The sequence below is a fragment of the Chinchilla lanigera genome, unplaced genomic scaffold, assembly GCF_000276665.1.
Source record: "Chinchilla lanigera isolate Chin_1 unplaced genomic scaffold, ChiLan1.0 scaffold00021, whole genome shotgun sequence".
NCBI classification, from domain to species: Eukaryota; Metazoa; Chordata; class Mammalia; order Rodentia; family Chinchillidae; genus Chinchilla; species Chinchilla lanigera.
This window is the reverse complement of record NW_004955422.1, coordinates 11,219,929-11,240,180: the sequence shown is the minus strand read 5'-3', so window position 1 is coordinate 11,240,180 and position 20,252 is coordinate 11,219,929. Positions and strand designations below refer to the sequence as shown.

At 42.0% G+C, this 20,252-nt stretch overlaps 1 long non-coding RNA gene across 1 annotated transcript; it reads right to left on the bottom strand.

The window, feature by feature from the left end:
• Positions 1-10,190: 10,190 nt before the first annotated feature.
• Positions 10,191-18,171, bottom strand: LOC106148452. The gene is made up of 3 exons (XR_001233901.1): positions 18,143-18,171; positions 13,277-13,357; positions 10,191-10,274 (listed from the first exon to the last, which is right to left on the bottom strand). It is a non-coding gene; the product is annotated as an uncharacterized LOC106148452 (long non-coding RNA).
• Between the last annotated feature and the right edge of the window lie 2,081 nt (positions 18,172-20,252).

Sequence of the window (20,252 nt, the reverse complement as noted above, 5' to 3'; positions counted from 1 at the left end):
AAGGGACACTTTGGGTGTGATCCAGTGTTAATTAACGGAGTCCACACATCACCAGAAATGCCCTGGCTCCTACCAGTGGCTCTCTCCTAGTGTGGTGAGGTCCAATCGCTTCTCACCTCTGGCATCAGGAGCATCCTCACATTCCTGCCTGGTAAATTAGGCTCTGAATCAGCCAGCAGCGAGGGTTCCAGTTTCCCCTCACTGACTGCTTAACACCTGGCCTTCTGTCTGGGTTCACTGATAAATCATGAGCACAAATCTGAACTCTAGAATGGAGCATGCTAGAGTGGCAGGAGCGGCAGGCGCCGCCCCGGCCTGCAGCTGATTCTGCCGGCTTGCCTATTTCCTCTGCGTGGTTGCCACAGCACGGTTACCAAGGAGACGGAAGGAACACTGAAGAGACCTCTCTCAGGAGCGTGGGTGGTAGCAGACATCAGTCAGCGAGGACAACACCCGAATTCTTGGCTCCGCCCCTCCTCCCACACCCCAAAAGTAGCCACACAGGAGCTGGGAAAACAGCGGGGCTGCCTTTGGAATTCAAAGCGGGGCTTTCCCATCAGCATGCGGGTCTTCGCGCCTCATAAGGGAGGTTTTCACTGGTAGATCCGCTGGCTTCTCAACTTGGAGAGCATATTTGTGTAATAACGAAAAGGAAAGTGCCTGTGGGATGCATTTTCTTTCTGCTTTTTTTTTTTTTAACCCTCACAAGGGTTAGAAGAGGTGGCCACCTGAGTGATTCTGCTCTGACTTGGAGATAAACCTGAGAACAGGCCTTCTGATCACCGGAAGGCCAGGGCCGCCTGAACACAGACTCATCCTCTGAGAGCAGCTGCCTCCACTGGAATAAAGGCGCTGCCCAGAAGCCTCCACTCCACCTTGAGCAGGGACCGTGCTTTGCAACCACTAACTCCAAAGATGAGCCGACCCAGCCGGTTTTCACATGTCAGTGGCCAAGTAAGACCACGAACTGACAAGCCTGAGAGAGTAATTACACAATGCTACTCGGAAGGGAGCCTTCTGCTTTCATCTTTACAGAACCTGTCAAGTCCCCTCCCACTTCTGTCCCCACAAGAGTCAATTCATTTTTCTCTTTAGGCTTTTCTCTCTCATTTAACAGAGCAGAACAGAGGCTTGCAGTAATTTTCTGCTATCAAAACGGCAGCACAAAGTTATTACCAGGTCACACAACCTTCAAAGGTGGGGCGTTTCCTAGCCTCTCCTGGTAGATGGGTTCCTCAAAAATGAACTGCAGGGGTCTGAGGCCTGAAACCACTAGTGGTGTACTAATGTGGCTGCAGACTGCAGCTCTAAGCTGGAAGGAGAAGAGCCAGGAAGAGGAACCATAGCGCACCAGAGGACTTCAGTGTATCTCACGCATGCCCAATATTTACATGTGTTCCTTACTCGGTCTCCATAGCAACTGGCAGAGATGCAAAAATGCCTGCTCGGTATTTGTAAGAGGATGACAAGAGAGTCTGCCAAGATCCTCTTTCTCCCAAGAGCAAGGCTATTTTCACCCACTGGCTGCATGACTTCTCCCACCAGCCATTTGGTCTGAAGGTTTTGCACAGCAGGCAGCCAGTGAATCCACTCCATAGGTATTTGAACCACTCAGAATAGAATGGCCTCATCTCCTGCTGCATTTCCCAGGTAATTATTCACAGAGTCAGGAAAGGATTTTGTTATTATGAGCTCTCAATCATGAGGGACTGAGAGGTTGTGGTTTCTAGTTTTTAACCACAACATTTAAGGCGTGTCTCCATTTCTTCTTATAATTTCCAAGTGTACACCATTACCTAATTCTCCCTGAAGAGTCTAAATTGCTTTATGATACATATGGATGGTGATGTGAGCTGAGGTTCTGAGCTAGCAAGCAACATTGTTCTCAGAAACTTCCCTCTTCAATCCCTTCTCCCACGTTGCCCATAGAAGTTATCCCTTCCAGCAAAGACCCTCAAATGTTTACGTGGGGCTTTTTGGTCAGAAATGAAGTCTGCATTGCCATGCAATTAAGACTGTGGTTCACCTCTACATATGTGCAGCAGATCATTTTATCTCTCAGACTCTTGTGAGGCAGTTGTTAGCGTATTTTGTGTCAAAAGCATCTTCCTAAGTGCTTTGGGAGAAAGAATAAAAGCATTGCTAGCCTTCCTTTCCATAAAAATCTTACAATCTCAGAACCAAGCTCTTCTATAGCATGCAACCAAGCACTGCACATTCAACATGTGGCTAACACAGATGTCCAAGCCCGTATGAAAACCGATTCCCTAGTCAAAGCGCCCGTGGGACTAGTTTCATGGGAGCGGTGCAGTTGCTCTGAACCCCACACGCACAAGTCTTGCTTTGGGCATAACGCACTATGATTATTTTTTAGGTATAATGTACTATGATTTTTTATATGATTGCTTCTTTGCATTTTTAAATTTATCTTTCAATTTGTATTTTGCATGTGAAGTGATAAAGGAGTTCATTCCCTTTTTGGGCCCTTTTGGGGTCCTTTTGGGGCCCTTGATATTCTACCTTTCCTCCCCCTCACCCCTTATTCCTGTCATCCTCCACCCAGGGTAACTACAGAGTCAGGTTGGCAAGTGTGGAGGCTTCACCCTCTGCCCCAACAGCAGCCCGGGAGAGGATGAGGGGAGGATATTGTTCAGCATGTACCCCACGGCACCTGGGGAGGAACATGGGAGAGCTGTCCCTCCCATGAGCTGATGCATTTGCCGGGCAACTTGGTGGGGCTTGTTTATCCATTCCCATCCATATAACCAGCTTATTCTAGCAGGGAGGTTGCCAGTCCCCTGGGGGCCATTTAGAGTTGAGGAACAGGCTATGAGGTGCGGAGATGGACTTCCTTGCATTAGCTGAGCTGGGTTTTCATTTTCCTTGGATCTCAGAATTGCATAGCCCACTCAGGTCCCGGACAAAGTACACTCCCATGACTCCTTCCCTTCAATCTAAACAAGCCTTGAACAACTGTTCAGAGTGAAGTTTTTGCAAGTCAGTCCTGCTTTCCTATCAGTTCTTTTAAAACAACACTGAGATTCTATCTCACCCAAGAAAGAATGGCTATCATTAAGAAATCAACCAATAACAAATGCTGGTGAAGCTGTGGAGAAAAAGGAACACTTCTCCACTGTTGGTGGGAATGTAGACTGGTGAAACCACTGTGGAAATAAGTTTGCAGATTCCTCAGTAAACTAGGATTAGAGATCCCCTTCAACCCAGCTATTTTCCTTTTGGGTATTTTTCCAGAAGAACTAAAAACATCATGCCACAGTGATATATGTGCACCCATGTTTATAGTAGCACATTTTGTAATAGCTAAATTGTGGAAGCAACCCAAATGCCCATCAATGGAGGAATGGATAGAAAAGTTGTGGTGTTTTTATATAATGGAATATTACTTAGCTATAAAGAAAGATAAACTCAAGGATTTTATAGGTAAATGGACACAACTGCATTCATACTCATAAGTGAAATAAATCAGACTCACATGTGTAAACACCATATTGTCTCACTAATGTAAGAACCTGAAAGACTGAATAAAATCTAAAGGGTATAGGAGATATTGTGAAAGGGAAAAAAATGATCAAAAGGAAAGAACAACTGGGATGAGGGAAAAGAGAAAAGAAAGAAAAAAGGGAAAAATACATATATATACACACAGGATAGTTAAGATAGTTGTACTACTGACTTTGATTGCTCTATTGAAAGGAACAGTTAATGTTTAAGTATATGATCAATCTTACATGTCTGTATTTGTTTATCTTAATATCCAATTTGAAGATATCAATATGTAATACAACAACCATTGTTAATTTCCTACCACCTTGTCTGAAATTCTGTATTATTTGTATTATTTATGTTATTTTATAAATGTATGTGTGTTTGTTAATATGTTTTCATTATTTTATCTTTAAAATTTAAAAAAAGTGGTATTCAGTTCCTTAGAACTCACTCATTTCAACCATAAAATACCCAAGTTAATTCTGATCTGGGTATAGAAAAGTCACCTCATAAGTATATTTAATAATAATGAGATTTACAACTGAACTATCTATAGTAAACACGTTCCACACTTAAACTTTTATATGCATTTGTTTATTGTGGAAAATCAAGCACAATGTAAAATTTACATCCTAAGTGTGCCTTTGGAAGATTTTCTAGCAAAGCCTGGGTTGACTGAGGCTTTATTCTTTAAATTTGAGCAGACAGGGGCTGGGGATTTAGCTCAGCGGCAAAAGCGCCTGCCTGGCAAGCGCAAGGTCGTGAGTTCGGTTCCCGGTCCCGGAGAAAAAAAAACCAAAATAAATACATAAATAAATAAATAAATTTAAGCAGACATTTTTTTGTGGTAAAACATGTCATTTTGATGATGATTTCTTTTCAACACTTCCAAATTTGAGAAGGAAGAGTTACAAATAGCAGGCATGAAATTTCCCCAAAGGTGTATTTTAAACAACTTAACACCTTGTAAATTTTCTTCTCCTTTTGCTCACCAGCTGGGCAACTATGTAGAAGGTTGATCCAAGCCAACACACATTCACTGGGGAACTGCCATGACATGAGGTCAAACTTTGAGCCCCGGGCAATAAGGAAAGTGTAGAAATAAATTAGTCCTTCCCTTTAAGACACAGGTAAGACCCTCTTGGCCAGAGATAGAGATCTGTAGCTGCTGAAGGAAGTACCAAGAGGGATAAGGTGACTGGCAGGCCTTGCTCAGTGGCTTACTCCCCTGAGTATCACACTGTCAGCAGAAGTCTGCCTGGTTCATGCCAACTGTGGACAGCTTGATTACTAGCAGTCTCCTGGGAGTTGCTGTCCACAGCCTAACACAGAAAGAGGCTTGTTTTGTATTCTCCCTTTTGGAGTTGCTTTTGGAAAAGCACCATTGTTTTGGATCACCATGAAGCTTACCCTAGTGTCAGACTTTGGAAATATTATTATTAACAAACATTATGGAATGCTTGCTATATGTGAGACGTTTGCACTGCATTTCAGATAAAAAAATAATCCCAGTTCTCAAGGTATTGTGGTAAATTAGAAAATGACTAAAGTGTCCATAGAAATCGGGCATGGGGAAATGACAGTTAAAAGTCAAAAATATCAGCTGTGACCCCACTTGACTTAGGGACTTTGATCAAGGCCTACATCTTCTCTGGACTTTGCTTTCTTCTTTGGTTATGAAATAGGTTTGTGACTGGGAGAAGAGAAGTTGTCTGTCTGGTCTCCCAGTTTCTTTCTGTTTTAAAACTTCCTTATTCTTAGAAATAACCCATTTCCAGAGGCAACATTCTCTTTGATCTATGTGTTATGTTTGTAGGGACACCATAATAAACCATAAAGTGAGGGGCTTAAACTATAGAAGTCTATTGTCTCATAATTCTGGAGATTTGAAAGCTGGAGATCAAGGTGTCAGAAGGTTGGTTTCTTCTGAGGGCTTGGCGGGAGAATCTGTTCCATGCATTCTCCCTGGCTTCTGGCTTACTTGCAATCTTCGTCGTTCCTTGGCTTGTAGATCCCCTGCTTTCATGTTCACATAGTGCTTTTCTCTGTCTGAGTGTCTACTTTCCCCCTTCCTATAGGGACATTATCCTATTGGAGTAAGGGTCCACCCTGCACCTGTGTAACTTCATCCTAACCAAATAACCTCATCTTAATTACATTTACAAAGACTCTGTTTCCAAAGAAGGCCACATTCTGAGGTACTGGTGATAGGACTTCAAAATCTGGATTTAGGAAAGATACAATTCAATCTGTAGTAATCAGTTTGTCTCACTCTTAGTGCATTCTAATTTAAGATGGTAAGTACTTTGCATTTTAGTTGCCAGTTCTGGTCCATTAGAACGATTTCCTGGAGGTCTGTGTATAGACAGATTGTGAAGTGACATCCAGGATTACTGGGAAAGCGGATTGGCACTGCTTTTATTTTGTCTTGAGTACAGAATATAATGAATAGAGCTTTGTCATGTATCAGACCACAAAAAGAGAAAGACACTTAAAAATCTCACTGCTCACCCCTGAAGTACGGATCCCACCAAAAGTGAAAAATCTAAAACAATAATTATTGTTCTTAGATCCCTCCAACTGAGATGATCTTTTGGTAATTGCCAGCTTGTAGTCTTGCAACAGATAATAATCCTGGCCAGGTCATCAAGCCTATCCCAGAGAACGAGCAAATCTCTAGTCGGATTTATCTCTCTATGGTGAGAGTTTTACTCAAAGGAAATTAAACAGATGGAGAGAGAATCATGCGGGTCCTTTGAATGTTTTCCCTGTTGAAGTGGATGTTGAGAACTTGATTTGGCTAAAGAGCTGCAGCTGGAACCAGATGGGAAGTGAACTTCTGAAGGCACCAAAAATACTTTTACTCCTACTTTTGACACTTACAGCACCAATACCACCAGATGATGACAGCTGCTGTGGAAAATCTAACAGAGTGAAGGGATGTCCAGCTTGAACCAGCCAAGTCTGGTCACTGTGGATACAAAGGAAGTACTCTCAAGAGACAGAGGGGAAGTGAGTGGGAAACTTAGAGGGAAATTGAGCCATCCAGGGATGTCCTTCATTCTTGTTTCATCTGCTGAGGTTCTTTTTTTTTTTTTTTTCATTTTAAAGATAAAAGAACGAAAACATCTTAACAAATACACATGCATTTAGAAAATAACACAAAAACAATACAAGCAATATGGAATCTCAGACAAGGTGATAGGAAATTAACAATGGTTGTTGTATTACCTATTGATATCTTCAGTTTGGATACTCAGATAAACACAGACATTGTGAAAGGAAAGGAAATTGCTCAAAAAGAAAGAATAACTGAGATGAGGGATAAGAGAAAAGAAAGAAGGGGAAAAATATGTATATATGTATACACAGGATAGCTAAGATAGTTGTACTACTGACTTTTATTGCTCTATTGAAAGGAACAGTTAATGTTTAAGTGTATGATCAGTCTTACATGTCTGTATCTGCTGAGGTTCTTCTGGGAAGCCTGGTAGATTGACCAAGGCCAAAGCCTTCTCACTAACAGAAGGCTTTGATCGCAAGATATTCAGCTGAAGCATAATTGTCATTGACTTGAAACTTTCCCTTCATAAGGTTGGGATTGATACAGGCTCTGTTTTACAGTTTCCCACACAAGAAGCTACAGTCTCTTCTATCATGTGGTAGGGTGATTGCATTAATGACCCTGGATTTCACTCTTCCCTGAATCTACCCCATGGATAGCAACCTGCAAATTGATTTGTGGCTTGGTCATGTAACTTGCTTGGACCTCAGCAAAAGCTTCAAAAGTGCTTGCTCTCCTTAACCCCTGTTCTCACCATAAGACATGCCTGAGCTAGTTTGTGGGAGTTAAGTCAGAGGCACATGGAAGAGAGGTAGGTTATCCAGCAAGGCCATTCTAGACCAGTTATCCACAGTCTCCTAACAAATTAATTACAAGCACGTGAATAAGCCCAGCTGACATCAGCCGAGCCCAACCCAGATTAGCAGAATCACTGAGCCTACCAGGAAAATGATGAGGAATCAAAACAAAAAGCATTGTAGTTTAGGATCAGTGTAAAGAATTATAAAGCTAATGCAGCATGAGAGTTTCTCTAACCAAAGCACAGGTTTGGAACTCAGAAGATTCTAGCACCTTAGAAGCAGCACTGCCTGGGCAAATAGCTGGGGAGAAGGTGGTACAAAAAGAAGAAAGTACAGTCATATTTGTCTAAATAATGACACTAATTTATCGTTTCATTCATTCATGCATTTGACAAACACTAAAGGGTATTCTGATCATGTTGCATTATTAGGTTATGCTAACAGGGAACAAGTGAGTTAAAGAAGGAACTGTACCCCTCAAGACCCTACTGACTACTTCACATTAAACTGAGTGTATCTGGTGTTCTGGGACCCATTGGTAATGGCTGGCTGGAGAACTATAGGAACCTCTGAGAGGCCATAACCTGATACAATGAATACTGTGATTGATTAGCAGTGTCTGCTTTAGCAGCACATTTGTAATCCTGGTGTTCTAGGTTTATGTCCTGGATCCATAAATAGCATTTAGTCAGAAACTCATGCACTAGGGCACTTGCATGTGTATATGAAAAATCCCTCTCTTACTTCCTCCTCTGAGTTTGAGTGACAAAGGGATGTACTGATCCTGAAGAACAGGTCTTGTGGTTCCGACTTGGCATTCTTTTTTGACAAATAAAAGAGCATGATACTTTCTCTAAGTTTATGTTTGCTCCTCCCTTGTAAATCTGAAGGATAATCTTCTAAGCCGTGGTGTCGGACAGGGTGTGGATAGGGAAATGCATATACAATGACAAAATCTATTCCACCTTCTTCCAACAGAGTGCTAAAGGGTTTAGGTGTATGGGAGATGATGACCCAGTCTTGGAAATGACTTTTGAGAGGGTCCCTACCCATACTGACTTTTATTGCTCTATTGAAAGGAACAGTTAATGTTTAAGTGTGTGATCAATCTTACATGTCTATATCTGCTGAGGTTCTTGAGGGAAGCCTGGTAGACTGACCAAGGCCAAAGCCTACTCACTAACAGAAGGCTTTGACCTCAAGATACTCAGCTGATGTGGTGCCTTATGGGAAACGGAATAAAATCCAACCGGTCAGTTTTCTTGTATTCATTTAGTATGAATGTAGTTCATCAGCTGACAGCCTTGGGAGCCCACAGGAACAAGAAGATGGTGGGTAGAGCTCACAGTGGCATTTAACAAACAATGTGGATAACTCTTCAGCAGTCTTTCTGATGCATAACACTCATTTGACTGTTGGAGACAATTTTATCAAAGACGGACAGATACAGAAAATATGGTACACGTACTCAATGGAATATTACTCAGCCACAAAGAAGAATGTGGTACTGTCATTTGCAGGAAAATGGATGGAACTGGAGGGCATTATATTAAGTGAAATAAGTCAAGCACAGAAAGACAAATACCACACATGCTCTCTCTTTTATAGGTGGAAGCTTTAAATAAAAGTCGATCAAATGTAGAATAGTAATTACTAGAAATTGGAGGGTGAATAAAGGGAAGGTGCATAATGGATACCAAAATACAGAGAGAATGAATTCTGGTGTCCAACAGCACAGAGGGAGGACTGTAGTTCACAGTCACCTATTACTGTATGTATTTTTATGAGGTCCAGAAGACAGGAGCTTGAAAGTTCCCAAACATGATAAGGAGAAGGAAATTCTAATTACCTTGGTTTGACCATTGCACAATACATACATACGTTGAAATATCACACCGAATAACATTAATATGTACAACTAATGTGTGTTCATAAAAACAAAAGAAAAATATTTACCATCTACTGTACTATTCTTCTCTTGGAGGTCTGTTTGTTTTGTACACCAACTAGAGCTCAAAAGGCTGAATACTTACTTGAACATGGCTGCTGTAGTTCTGTGGGGACATACTGCAAGATGGCTGCCTGTGAACCAGGAAAAGGGCCTTCATGACACAAAAACTGCTGGCACCTTGGTCTCTATTGTTGATAAACTGCCCAGACTTCGGTTCTCTTATACCAGTCTGAATGGGCCAGGACAGCTGGCCTTTACCTCCTCTTGGCCTGAAGCTCCTCTCTTCTCTGCCCAGCCCTGCCCAGCTCCCTGTGAACACATGCTTCCAAAAGGAGATGCTGTTTTCTCAGCAGCCCAGCTCCCATATCCAGGCTCCCTTGGCATGTGTCACTCCAGACAAAGCCCAGTGTGTGTGCGAGAGCCAGGTTATTGTACACTGTGTCATGGGACAGCCAGGGGAGAAGTGGATTTGCTCCAGCCAAAGCCAACAGCATGCTGGGAACCAAACTGCCTCAGGCCAAGGGGTGTTTCTACTGCTGGAATGGGGTACAGCCAGTCTACTGCCCAGCGGAAGCCACAGGGTGCAAACAGAGCCACTTGTGTTAGCCTACTGTGGAAAGGGTAATGGAGGCAGGTTTTAAAGTGAAGAGAAGTTTTCAGGTTTTACCATCTGGGATTCAATTTCCTCTACTCTGTGCAGCCTCAAATTCTCTATCTGTAAAATAGGCACAGGCACAAATTTGATGAGGATCCTGTGGAATAATGTGCTTCTTGGCCTATTGGGAACTCAGGCTGTTATTGGCACAGATACTTTACTTGCTTATGTGTCTCCCTCTCTGTACCTACTTCTTTGTCCGTTGTCTTACCTGCTTCCCTTTTTATCCCTTTATTTTCTCTTTTCCTTCCCTGTGCCTTCTGCTGAGAATTTTCAAATGTTTCCACCAAAATGCTTCTGGTAAGTAAAAAAGAACAAAAAAAAATTAGTCTAAAGTGCCCAAGGCAAGTGTGAAGCTTCATGGACTAAAACCACCCCAGCCTGTCCCAGGCACAGCTGTTTACCCGGTTACACGGGAGACAGGGCATAGAGGCTCTGTCGCAGCTCCCTGTGGAACACAGGGCCTCTGCTGCGATGCTGTCCTTACCAGAACTCCTAAAATCCCCCCTCACATTGCTTTTGGTCAGACTGAAGTGTTGTGTGGCTGTGGCTGCATGACACAGTCTAAGACACAGCCCTTAGCCTAGCTAAAAGGGAAAGTGGAAGAATAAACTCCAGATAGGACATTTTCCCAGCAGAGAAAAGACTCGCAAAATATAAATAGTCATAAATGGGGGCTCAGCTATCTGTATACACCTTAACATTACTTTTTTTCAAGTTTACTTTTTATTGGTGCATGTTTACAGTGCATAATGATTAGATTCCTCCTAAAGAATTGGTACATGTACATAACACACCATAATACTTTTTTTCCATCCTCTTCTCTTCATTCCCTCCCCCTCCCTCGGTCTCTTGGTCCCTCCCTTTTTCTTATGGAGACCCATGTCCTAATGTGTCAGCTTCTGTTGGTTTCCATGCCTCTTGCCTACACTGTCCCTGTAAGTGCTTAGAGCCTATGTATTGAAAGTAGTTTGAGTTGAGTCAGCACATCTCATATCCAATTCTGTCCAGTAAAACATGAATTCCCTCCTGTAGCGTGGTTAAGAATTCCTGTTGGATACGGTCGGGAAGACACTAGCACTCTTTTCTTAGAACTTTGACTTTCCTTGCTTATATGACCTGAAGTTTCATTCTCTCCATTAGCAGAAAACCCCAAGGCTATAATTGAATCTTTCAGTGAAACAACACATGATTCAAAATTTCCTGTGGCTGAAGGTGGTTTGATTGTTAACCAAGAGGGTTTACCTCCTCTCTGCAATAGGAAGGGTGACCTTCTCGTAAAGGCATGGCCTTGTCATTGTTTGGAACTGATTCTTTTCTGCTAACCCTCTCTAGGGAGTGGACTCTTAAAACGACTGGCCAGATTTCAAGTGTGTACATGTGGAGTGAGAGAACTTTTTCCAGCTGGTTAGAGTAGAAATGGAACTCAAGTGATAGCCCTAAATTTGGAAAGTACAATTCATAGCAATTTTCTCTTCTATAAATAGGAAGGTAGCTTTACTGGGCATGAGGTAGTGTTGAGGTCCTTATCCAGGAATGAGAAGGTTCTCTTCGCTGCTGGAGCAGCAGGGTCTTAACTTGGTGAGATCCCACTTGTCTACTTAGGGAGGAGCCTCATTTCTTGATACCCAACTTCAAAACCCTTGATTAAGGCCTTTTTCCTGCCCAGCTCAACTGTGTTGCCTCTGAAATGTGGGTCCCTTCTGTCCCTCACCATCCTGCCAGACCAGTGTGCTGAGGTGCCAAAGTCTGGGCACAGACCTGGAGTCATTAATGCTCTTTGTCCTGGCTCCAAGAAAAAAACAGTGCTTTGGAAGAGGCAGCAGGCAGACACTTAAGATGGGACTGAATGCATTTTCTGAATGGACAGGAAGATGGGTCCATTATTATCATATAAATATGAAAGCTGGAATGTGACATCTATTTCCCGAGAGCACGCTGTGCAGGGTGGCAAAGACGAAGTGCAGTGAACAGCAATACATCTCCGTTGGCACCTGCGCTTGCATATTTCAGCTCTTCTCAAACGTGCCAAGGAAGTCTTTTCGCATGCTCATGAGCAACCCTTTGTCATTTCCATTTGGTGCCTGCCGTTTTTCTCTCACCCTCCTCTGTCCCACTTCAGTGGAATCTCAGGGCTAAATTCTCGGGCCAGCAGCCAGCGGAAGAAAGTTCATGCCTAAGACTTCCTCTGTGTTTTCAGGTCACTGCTCAGCACTAAGGTACCTGAAGATATTGGTTGTTCAGGATTGCCTTACACCTTATCTTCTCTAGAACTCCACACTGAGCCCATATGAGGCTGTATTCAATAATAACGCAGACCTGACATCACCTACTGGGTCTAGAATCATCCTGTCTACAACACAACAAATATGTCATCATCAGGCTAAACTTCATTCCTCAACTTCTCTAAATTTTTCAGTTCCCACCTTTGCTGGCTTTGGGCTGAGTGATTCTTAGGGAAAGTAGTTAACCTCTTTGGGTTTCATATGAACTTAATTATAAAATATGTGGTATACATGGTTCCTATAATTCCTTCTATACCAAGACTTAACCCTTTGGAAGAACAGGGTTTTATGAACCAATACTCAAGAAGAGATTTGGTGCTGCTGTGTGAACCACTTGCTAGGTGTTCTATAAAGAAGAAACTATTTTCTTTCCTCTTTCTGTCAAGAAACAGGCCCTTCTGAGCATCAGTCTGCTCAAAACCCTCCAGTAACTTTCTATCACACTTTGGAAATAATTCAGATTTAGTGGCAACCTATGTTGGTGTTATCATCCCTTACTTTCGTATTTGGTTCGTACACTCTGGCCTTCTTTCTGTCTCGGGATTATGCAGAGCCTCACTCCTGGGCTTTTTCAACGGCTCATTTTCCTACTAGGAATGCTCTTCACTAAGGGAACCCATGGTAAACTGTTTTTTCTCATCACTCAAGGACCCACTATTCCTCATGTGGTCATCATCTCGCTTTTTCTGGCTTGGTTTGTTCCAGGGATTGGAAAATTATGATCCATGGGTCAAACCTATTGTCTATGGCTACTTCTGTCCTACAGTAGCAGTGTTGAGTGTTATGCATGAGTAGTAGCAACAGAAACTATACAACCCTCAAAGCTAAAGTCTTTACTACCTGATTTTCACAGCAAAGGGTTTACCAACCCCTGCCTATCCCACAGCATCATTTATTCAGGTCACATAACAGTATCTAAATTATTAAATCAATCTGCTTCACTTCACCCGTTAGAGGAGGATGCAATTCCTTTCTAAGATGGGCACAAGAATATGCAGAATCATGACAACAAACCTCTTGCTGGATATGTGGTCTACTCCCCTTGTCAAGTACATCAGGACTTCCTCGGTGGGTATCCCCACATCAGGGAGATGACTGGAGTAAATTACAGGACTATATTAATGAGCTATGAAGGAGTTCAATAGTCCATAGCTTAGCCCACATTACAAAGTAACTGAGTGGCCTATAAATTATACTTTTAACGATGCTGGACATAATCGAGTCTTTTTCCACAACATCACTGAAGCCTCTCTATGGGGACTAGTAAAGCCCCTATTAAATGGAAGTAAGGGTCCTATCCTGAGGGCTAACAACCATAGATATCAGGATGGCTATTTTCAAATACTGGATGGTTAAATACGGGTAACTCCCACTATAGGCCATCTCAGTAGAAAGGCCCTGTTATGTTGGGAACAAAAAATTATTCCTGCTCTCGTTGGCCTAACTCCACTAAATGCTTGGGGTGGACATCCCCTGAGCAATGTATACATACAATAACTTTGCAGGCTAAATACCGGTTTGCAACAGATTGGTTTATTCTCCCTGAAATTAGATGGGAAGCCCCCAATGGCACTCATTGGTCTTGTGGGACCAATTTGTGGTCCTGGCTACGCCTTGGATGGATAGGAAGATGCACATTAGGATTTGCATGGTTATAAGGCAGGAGTGTCAAATCTATTGACAAAACTGCTAATTTACCCCTCCTACAACATGGATAGTCTAGAAGTGTTTTTCACTGGTGTGATCACTTGGTCTCTATCTTTATCCCTTCCCTAGGGTTAGAAGATGTCATGCAGCACACTGAGGCCTTAACTAACTGTGCTCAGCGGGCCTTAAGTGACACTACAGCTGGTCTCTCTCTCCTAAATGAAGAAGTAAAATTAATGAGACAGGCCATCCTCCAAAATCGGATGGCAGGGCTGGGAATTTAGCTCAGTGGCACAGCGCCTGCTTGGCAAGTGAGAGGTCGTTAGTTCGATTCCCGGTACAGGAAAAAAAAAAAATCAGATGGCATTAGACATTCTAACAGCAGCACAAGGGGGTACTTGTGCAATTATAAACACTGAATGTTGTGTGTATAACCCTGATCCCTCTGCTAATGTCTCAATGGCTATTCAAGATGTTAGACAACAGATCAATGATATGTCAGATTCTGAAAATCATGTCTGTTTTTATGCCAGTACCATAAAGCTTTGTCTAATGTACCTTTGGAGTACAGCAAGTTTTAAAATCAGGAAACATAGGTCCTCAAATTCTGTTCATCTTTTTCCAGGTTGCTTTGACTATTCTGGATCCCCAGACATAGAAGAAGTTTTATTTATTTAGTACTTTATTTATTTATATTTCTGTAAAAAACTGCTGCTGGGATTTTGATAGAAATTGCACCGAATTTGTAGATCATTTAAAGTAGTATTATCATTTTAACAGTATAAAGTCTTCCAATATGTGAATATGGGGTGTTTTTCCACTTATGAAGATGGTCTTTCTGCAATATTTTATCAGTTTTTCATTTCTTTGGTTAACTTCATTTCAGAGTATTTCTTCACTCAATCACATAAAAAGAAGAGACCTTATAACAGATACCATAGAAATAAAAGGTATCACAAGTGACTATTAAAAACAATTTCATTCCAGCAAATACAATAACCTAGAAAATAAATTCCTCAAAACAGACAAGCTATCAATACTGAACCATAAAGAAATGGGAAACTTGAATAGACCAACAGCAAGTAAGGAGAGTGAATAATTAAAAACCTCCCAACAAATCAAAGTCCAGGACCAAATGACTTCACTAGTGAATTTTATCAAATATTTAAAGAAGAATTAGCATAAATCCTTCTAAAGTTCTTTGAAAAAAATGAAAATGAAGAACACTTCCAAACAAATTTTTTGAGGAAGACATTTCCATGATACCAAAGCCAAAGATACAAGATACCTAAAAACCAGTATCCCTGATTAACATAGACAAAAATGTTCTGAAAATAAAACTAGGTAGCAAAAATCAGCCACATATTAAAAGAATCAATACCATTTAAAAAAAAAAAAAAGATTCTGAAAATCCCTGGACCTTATCCTCTCCATGGGAGGCCATTATTGGCTCCTCTTGGTGGAAATCTTTGCTGACTATATTCATACTAATCCTGCTGATCTTATTATTTGGCCCATGCATACTTAATTGTATCTTTGGCTTTGTCTCCTCCAGATTTAAAGCTATATGCCTATCCAAGATGAAAATGCCTGGTGTCTATTGTGGACCTTTAGATGGACCTTCTAGAGAGTATCTCTGACTGCCCATCAACAACTATGACCCCTTTCAGCCTGAAGAAGCCAGAGTAATCATCGCCCATTACTCCTTCACAGCAGTTCAGGTTACTTCTTCAGAGGGGGCAATGTTATAGGCAGCTGAATTGGATAGAAATATTATAGGCAGTCAGACAGGACCAGGCCCTCGAAGGAGCCAACATAAAAGACAAGATAAGATACATACCTGCTGTGAGCTAGACATCAAGACGAAGGACTAAACAAATACACCCACATACCTCCCTAGGCGTAAACATCAGCTAGGTGTAAACATCAGTGATAGGTAGGGATCACCTTGAAGAGCCCCTGACCCAACCCCTTACAGGAAAAGCCCCTGTTCTGTATTCATGCACACTTGCTATGTGACTCATTTCCCCATTTGATCCTGATTTAATCAATTTTACCTGAATGGTTCTTATTGGTTGACCATAGTTTTGTCCATTTTTCCCTTACCTTGGACCAGCCTCACCTTGTGGTTTTGCTCTATAGAAGTCCCTAGAAAACACAGTCTTGGGCAACCCACTCGGGCCCCCCTTCTGTCCCTCTCTTGGACAGAAGCTTTCTTTCCCTCAATAAATATATTCTGTTCTTAAAAAAAATCAATCTGCTTCCTTGCCTTTCACTTTTCTCTCCTAACGAGGATGTAAGAGCCTATAAACTGAGGGTTTTGTTCTATCTTGATCTGTTTGATTTTGTCAGCTTGACACAGTCCCTCCACCCCAGTAACACTAATCAAATGGATTTCTGTCCATTTCCTTTTGCTCTGTGGAACCAACAGTGAAATTTGCTATACCTGAAATGAACCCCACCACTTCTGAGGTTCTTACTACATTCTCATGACCAAGTACCAAGTGCTTCTCTGTTCCCATGTCTTATTCTTATCGACCCCTTTCATACTGTGTTCTGACACTCCAAGCTACCAGAGCTTGGTGCCTTTCACCCCACCCGCCCGCCCTCTGTCCAAGCTCTTGGCCCTCAGTGAAGCCAGCAGCACTCCAGGGAGCAGCTCACTGCTTGAAAGCTGACTAAAGGCCACATCTTTTCTCAGCTATTTATGGGAGGGATGGTAGGGTGTGATGAGCTCACCAACTCAGGCACATTTTTTGAAGGAGCTTCATACTTTCCCAAGCTGAACCTTCCTTTTGAGGTCATTTGAAAAGTGACTCTAGATTCTCAGGGAGTGGAACTTAAGGTCCAGGAGAAGTCTGAATCTAAGAAGCTCCAGATGTTAGATATGGAAGAGCTGTTCGGAGTTACCTAGTGTTTCTCAAACTTCTCCACCACAGCCTACCCAATGGCAGGTGAGAGTGACACATTTTCCTAGGTAAAGATAAGAAGCAATAGTTGAACAACACTTTCCTAAATTTTTTTCTCAATAATCCATTAGATTTTTTTTGAGAGTGATACATTTTCCTAGGTAAAGATAGGAAGCAATAGTTGAACAACACTTTCTGAAATTTTTTTTCTTAATAATCCATTAGAACATTGTATTCCATTTTGTAATATACATTTTTAAAGAAATAATTGATTTCTCCATTAAAATCTGTGATTATTCCAAATACACATTTATAATCTTCAGGCAGACATCATGGCCCTATTCACATTCCCACTCATATTTAAGGCAGTGTGGAAAGTCTGGACTCTAATCCAATTCCTCTCCTAACAAATGAGGAAACTGAAGCCTGAGTAGAAACACAGCTTCCTGCTCCTTCAATCAACTCCATTCTTACCTTTGTGGGAGGATGAGCTACTCTGCAATGCAATTAGGAACGTGTGCAGGGTCTCTGCCCCTCCAGATCCAACAACCGTGCGTCACCTGCTTTGTGATCCTGCAGCTGACGGCTATATGCTGTATCACTTGTTTTTCATGTCCTCTAAATTCTGATTGGGTTTGGCCAATGGCAGACAAGGTAGAGGACGGAGGGGTGGGATAGGCTGAGGTCATGATCTTTATTTCCTCAACCTGTCCCTGCCAAGATTCAGATTGACAGTGGCTGTGCTCTTCTGCTAGAGTAGGCTGTCTTTTCTAGCTAAGGTCCCCTGGGTTCTGTGAATCACTTCATTCTCTCAGCTCATTAGACTCAGGAGTGTCAATCCCAGGGTGTTTTGCTAGTCACATCTTTGTAAATAACACCTTAATTAGACTCGCTTCGATCCCCTTTTTTCTTTTTTTTTTCCTATTTCTTTTTTCGTTTTAAAGAGAATAAAAATAATAAAAAACATTAGAAACAATACAGAATTTCACTAAACAAGATGAGAGGAATTCAGCAATGGTTGTTATATTGCATATTGTTGTCTTCAAGTTACTTGTTCAGATTACCAGCTATACGCATGCAAAATTGGTGAAAAAATTAAAAAGAAGAAAAAAAATTTAAGCATTGACTATTCCTTTCAATAGACCACTAGAAATCAGCAGTACAATAAGAAAGAAAAAAGGAAGGGAAAATATACATTTATGTATACACAGGATAGCAGGGATCATTGTACTGCTCATCCCCTTTTTTCACAGTATTGCTTGTTTCCTTCCAAGAAGCTAATAAAAAATGGTACCAGAAACAGCCCAAGGAAATAATCACTCACCGAGGATAGGAATCTGGCTTGCGATGCTCACACATTCATCAGACACATGTGTAACTGTCTTGTGAGATGGGAACAACCCTAGTTATTGTGGTTTGCAGTGGCCTCGTGACTATGTAAACCATCACCACTTGGCCGGGATGGATTGGGATGCACATGGAGGGTGCACGTGCGCTTGCTTTGTGACCAGTGGCTATGGGTCTCCGTTACTCTAGTGACAATGATGTTGACAAAGACTGTGGTGTGATCTGGACACCCCTGAAGATCTAAAGGGTATTCTCAGAGACAGCAGCAAAAGCTTTGAATAGTCAACTGAAAACACAGACAGAAAATCAGAAAGCCTCTGAAGTCTGAGAGGCATTTTAAAAACCCATTTAAGCAAGGGGTTCAGACTTTCAAGTTCCTTATTCCTTCTCCTGAAGCCCTACCTGTGACTTCCTGTGGAGTTTTTGAAGGGTAGTTTTTAAAAAAGAAAAGACAATGATGGATTAATTTATGGATGGATCTATAAGTTGTCCTGGATCCAGCCAGGAATGCTGGCCACTACTCACAGTCTTGCTCAGGGGTGACCCTAAGGGAGAGTGTGATGCTAAATCCTCTTAGTGGGTGAAAATTTTGGAGTTTTGGGCTTAGAAAGAGTAGAGTTGCAAGACTGGTGACAAGAAGGCTTGGGAAGAGATGCCACCGGGAATGGGTGCAGAGTGTGAAGCTCTTTATTTTCTGTACATAACCTTTGAGAGTATTCAGTATCGATGAGGCTACAAATATTCACTTCAACACTGCGATCTGTCTGAGGGATATCAGTCTCTCTTTCAGGTAACCCTGTGTTTGCTTCATGGGCACGTGGTCATGGCCTGAAGAAAGGTGATATGCATGTGCCCAGCAAGAGGATGTCCCCTTACCAAGGCAAATCTGTCTATTGCAAGGCTAAGACCATTCTGACACAAAAGCAATACATAAGCTTCTAATGTAGTATTATTATTCCCCGTGAGGCCAGCCTACCACCTAGTAGCAGAATAATTGCATTAGATGCCTCCTGTTCTGGAAAAGGCAGTTTTGTCTTCATAGGAAAAGATACCTCTTTTATTTACAGAATTTGCTCCTCTTATTCGTAGTGCTTTGATCAACACTATCTTTTAGATTATATAGAGAACTTTGTCTATTACCATGGTATTCCTCCCAGGTTGGTTCTAAATTGCCACAACAGCAACAAAAGTATAGCGGTGGCTCACAGCTACAGAATTTCCTCATGTTTCTAGACTCTGTCATCCAGGAGGAGTTGGCTGGATATATTCATTTTCTCTTGCTGCCTAACAAGTACCCCAAACCTAATTCCTCGACACAACAAATATCACCTCCTCATTTCTGTGGGTCAAAAACCTGGACATGGCTTAGCTGGGTACTTCTAGTTTGGATTTTCTCACAAGGCTTCAAGCAAGACGTGGCCAGAGGTATAGGCATCTCGAGGCTTGATTTAAGGGAGGAACTACTCCCACATATACAGCTGTTGGCAGGCCCAGGTCCCTGCTGGGTGTTGGCTGAGGATGACATATTCTTTCCATGTGGGCCTCTCCAGAGAAACTCATAACAGAGCAGGTGGACATCACAACAGGTCACACAAATGAGAGTGAGAGCAAGAGAGAGCGAGACAGAGACTAGAGTCTTTTCCAGTCTATCTCAGAAGTAACATCTTGTAATTTTGCTATAGCTTATTTATGAGAAATAAGTCACCTGGTCCAGCTTACATTCAAGGGGAGGGAAATACAGCTCTCCAAGACTAACTGGAAACAAGGATCATTAGGAGCCATGTTAGAGGTTATCATCCTGGAAATAACAGGAAGACAATCTGCTAGTATGTTGAAACCTCAGTTATGCCTCTACCCAGCAGGCAATGCTGTGTGAGGTTAGAGTGCCCTGAAATATATGTCTAAGAGCCAACGATGGTACCTCTCCCCCACCTGGAAGTAAACAGATCTGGATCACTTGGGGTGAAGGTAGAAGTGGCCCATCTCATTGTCTCAAGAAATAATCTACTTTGAAAATGTTTATCTTTACTCCCGTTAGCTCAAAAAAGTCTGGGGGTGCTACTGCCTGGGGACAGAATTCTTCCCAA